At 33.6% G+C, this 4871-nt stretch overlaps 1 long non-coding RNA gene across 1 annotated transcript; it reads right to left on the bottom strand.

The window, feature by feature from the left end:
* Nucleotides 1-1691: 1691 nt before the first annotated feature.
* Nucleotides 1692-2938, bottom strand: LOC127946821 (uncharacterized). The gene is made up of 3 exons (XR_008151177.1): nt 2696-2938; nt 1999-2252; nt 1692-1786 (listed from the first exon to the last, which is right to left on the bottom strand). It is a non-coding gene; the product is annotated as an uncharacterized LOC127946821 (long non-coding RNA).
* Between the last annotated feature and the right edge of the window lie 1933 nt (nt 2939-4871).

Genomic DNA, 4871 nt, shown 5'->3' on the forward strand with positions numbered 1-4871 from the left:
TAATAATTATCAAAAGGAAAATATTTATTAAAAACAAGAGATAAGTCAAAAAGTAACATGTTAGAAGAAATGCAGAAAAGGATGGCATTAACAGCTACAGAGTTCATAAACAAAGCATTGAACATTTGATGAATATAACTTAAGATCAAATTGGACTTTGTTCAATTGTATATATTGTATAAAAATATACGAAAACACATACAATAAATTTACAATTAGTTAGGTTTTTTTCCAACTATTCTGGCATGACAGTACACAAATAAATCACAATATTAACTTTGATATTATAACATTTAACAGACGCATGTTTGTGTGTGTGTGTGTGTGTGTGTGTGAAAGAAAGTGACAGGTGTATGAATGACAGAGTGTAAACTCTTCTACTAAACAACACAGAAAAAGCATTTAACTTTTTTTTTTTTTTTACAAATTATACACTTACAGTTTGTTTCATAGTCCATGAATACAGATCATGCATCACGGTCAATTTTCATGATCTGTTTAGCATAACTGATGTTATCATGAAGAAGCCCCATCAGCACAGCATGTGACATCTTCTACATCATCCAGGGCAGCGTCCTCCTTTAAAACCACCGCTGTTTAGGGGAAAGTTTCTCCTCTCTGACCAGCATTCATCCCAGTCACCGCCTGTTCTTCATCAGTGGCCTAAGAGAAACACATTTGAAAAAATTTAACATTTAATTAAACTATCGATTTTCAGGTAGAGGTGTATTCACATCCGTAAGGATAGGTAAATAATCTGTTTTAAAGTTTCAACACTTTGTGTGGTTGTTTAATGTCTCAGTCCACCACAGCGCTCCAGAAGGCTATAATGGCAGCACTAGTGTGAGGACAGGTGATATTGTTTGAATAAATATCGCTTTCAGAAAGCTTCTTTACTGAAACATTAAAACAGACATGACATTCACATACCTCACAATATTCATGTACATGGAGGGCTGCTCTTCAAACCGTTAGTTAAACAAATAATTAAAATGTTCATAATTTACTCTCCCCATGTTTTTCCAGACTCATACAAACTCTGCTCATTTTTTGGAAAGCATATGAATATATTTAATATTCTCTTTTTGTGTCCTCCATTGCTGGTCTGGGAGACCAGTATTTTATTTTGAACATAAATGTTTGCTATCATATAATTTAAGATGTATTCATATATAAATATCAGAATTTACTTCTACAATAACTCTATATTTATGAAGCTTGAAAATACTGATTATCTAAACTATAAATGGATTAACAAATATTATGAGAAAACTAAAAATATATTAATTTATGTTGTAAAGACAGACAAAAGTCTTATAGGTTTGGAATGACTTGAGGGCAAGTAAATGATTTTTTGTGTGAAGAAGAGCGAAGACCAAGAATAATAAATCTCCAAATCAGACAAGACAACTCCAAACTTGGTTTGAGTTCTGCAATAAAAAACACAGACATCAATGGTCTTAATGAAATGAGCACGTAATCACACTGTTCTTGCATTAAATTGTGAAGTAAACCGGCAGGAGACAACAGAAAAATTTATTTTCTAAAAATAACTTACATAAAATCTCAAAGGAATGATGCTCTCCCATGTCTCTTGCTTTTAACATCTACAAAAACAAAAAACAAACATTATTTTACTCTTAGTAAAACACAACAACAACTGATAACATGAAATTATGAAGTTTACTTGCCTTAAACGATCTTTCCCTCTCTTCAGAAGAAGCTGAGAAAACCACCTCCTCACACAAGCAGACTTGTGTGTCCTTAACTCCAGTTAGTTTGAGTTCTGCAAAGAGGGACATCAATGGTTTCAATAAAATATTAACATATACATACATATATATACACACATACAGACACATATATATATATATATATATATATATATATATATATAATCACACTGTTTTTGCATCAAAATGTGAAGTTAACAGGCAGGACACAACATAAACATTAATTTTCTAAAAAAAAAAAAAAAGTAATAATAACTTAACTTACATCAGTCTCAAAAGAATGAAGTTATCTTGTCTCTGGATTGCAACATCTATAAAAACAACAACATTATTTTAGTCTTAGTAAAAATAAAGATAACTTGATGTTATTCTGAAGTTTACTCTCCTTAAACCGTCTGTCCCTCTCTTCAGAAGAACACCTCCTCCTCATCCTCACACAGGTCTGTGACTCCTCACACAAACAGCTTCTGTGTCTTTAACTCTCAGCGCGAGGACAATGAAGACAGGAGCTTGACAAGTCTGAAATATTACATGTAAAACATACTTTTAACAGTTACCACTTCAACAGCCTCAAAATAATTATGCTAGTCTTTACTACACAATGCCGTTTCCTTTAGGAGACAAACATACATTCAGTTTAACCGCGAAAAAAAAACAAATTCACATGAGCGTAACCGTGACCATAACCGTCTGTTAACGCCTCAAAAAGTACAGATAATGTAAAATCTTATGTAAATATGACAAAATACATTCACAGACGTTATATTAAAAGTACATCCTCCGTTCAGTACCGTTACATGAGGCAGTTAAGACCTCCGTGTCTGAGGCGAAAACCGCGTCCGTTTTTTATATATATATATAACGTTAAGCTCCTTTGTTTCCGCCTTTCATAAAACCTTCCGCCTTTCATACAACCGGGTAAACAATAAAAAGATAACTTTACATTTTGAATATTTACTTACCATAGTCTTTCATTCGCTTCTCGCTTCTATCACGCTGAGAAAATGGCGGCTGCTCGCACTGGAGACGTACGATCTTGACGTGACGTGCGTGCTCTCCTTCACGTCCGCGTCCTCAACCCAGACCCGCTGGGTTAAAAACAATTTTTTTTTAAACTTATTTTCAACCCAAACTTGGGTTAAAACATCCCAAAGTCCTATCCAACGGCCTCAACCCAGCAGTTGGGTTGAAAAAACAACCCAGCGTTTTTTAGAGTGTATATATATATATATATATATATATATATATATATATATATATATATATATATATATATATATATAATTTTAATAGTATTTTATTATGTATTTTTTTAATTTTCAGCTATGTTATTTATAATATATATTATTTATTTATTTATTTATTTTTGCATATGAGTAATTTTACACTGATATTTTTTTTTTTTTTTACAATTTTAACTCAGAAACTTAAAGCTTGAAATAGTAGTTTCTTTGAAAATTTTTATATTTTCTTGTAAACTAACACCAAAAAAGTTTATTTACAACGTCCTCGTCAATTTTCAGTCTACACTGAATGTATACTCGCACTTGCACCATCTAATATTGAAGTTGGGCTCTTCTGACTTATGTAACTACCTAGCAACCACCCTGAACACCCTGGCAACCATCTAGCATTGCCACCAAAGGAGCCCATCTTCATAACACAATGACATCATGGCAGTGATTTGTGCTCTTATCACTGAATATGTTCTTCAGAGGAGTGTAGTGTAAGTTGTATTGTTTTTGTCTGTGACTAAACAACTATAATAGGTTTAGCATAAATACATAAGGAAGAAACGGACAGCAGGGAGAAGTGTGTATGCACAGGAATGTGAAATATATGTCAAAACAAAAATGTTGATTCTTTGTTTGATATCAACACATGCTCATTAGCTTTGTAGCTTGCCGCCTCAGTTTAGAGCAAATGAGCTGTCAGTTAACATTTATGTGTCAAACAGACAAGTTTCTTCCTTTATATCCATGATGTTGTCTTTGAAAATGAACATAATTACTTCAACCCTATGCTAGGTTAAGCTAGGCTAGTCAAAGACTGAAACGTAAACTGATCTGAAGATATATCATTAGCTCCATATATCCCACCTGAACCCCTTCAGCAAGTTTTATTATTTTTATTTTATTTTTTATCATCCTGGATATTTGCCAACTACAGTTTCATCGTTTTCTTTTCAAAGAGTAATAACATAAATCATAAAAGACTCATTGCTTGGATATTTAAGGGCAAAAAGATTAATCAGACAGTGTTTTGCAAGGCTGTGTGTGTGTGTGTGTGTGTGTGTGTGTGTGTGTGTGTGTGTGTGTGTGTGTGTGTGTGTGTGTGTGTGTGTGTGTGTGTGTGGAACATTCCAGTGTGAGGTGAACTCAAGGTAGCTTGGAGGGATGATATGAGTTTTAACTCTTTGTTTGTAGGTTATGCTGCTGTGTATGAGAACAGTGTATTGTTTTATTGCACTTTCTTTACATCTAATCCATATTAGCAATCTTTGGGAATGTTTGTGAAGATTTTGAATTATTGTAAATAAATGAGTGGCTGACTGTGCATTCTTAAATTGAACTAATGCATTTAGCAGACGCTTTTATCCAAAGCAACTTGTTAGCCTTCAAGCTAACATTTTTTACCTAACGTGTGTTCTCTGGGAATTGAACCCACAACCCTGCGCTGCTAATGCAATGCTCTACCACTTGAGCCACAGGAACACTATATGCTTTATCCCTTACTTAGCACTTAGCTTCTTATTAGCTTAATGCTATGTAAAGGCTAATTTCCCTGTTGAAAATAACAGCATATGCTGGTTAGGTGAGTTTTGAAGCATGGCTGGTCCTAAGCAACTAGCTCCTGCTCAGGACCAGCTTAGGAGCATCTTAAACCAGCAGCCGTGTTTCAAAACACACCTAACCAGCATATTCTGGGTTTTTCAACAGGGTTAGCCTAAAGGGCTTATATATAATTGTGTTTTATTGTTATCAAAATGGTAAAGACAACTAGAAACCAACTAAATTTTACATATAATTATACTTTTCTTAAGCATTTCTTAATCAATAATTGAGTGTAGACTTTTCTGTATACTCAGAATAAGCCAAATTGTATCGTATACGTTAATCACAGGAACTACACAGACCT

The sequence above is a fragment of the Carassius gibelio genome, chromosome A25 (assembly GCF_023724105.1).
Source record: "Carassius gibelio isolate Cgi1373 ecotype wild population from Czech Republic chromosome A25, carGib1.2-hapl.c, whole genome shotgun sequence".
NCBI lineage: Eukaryota > Metazoa > Chordata > Actinopteri > Cypriniformes > Cyprinidae > Carassius > Carassius gibelio.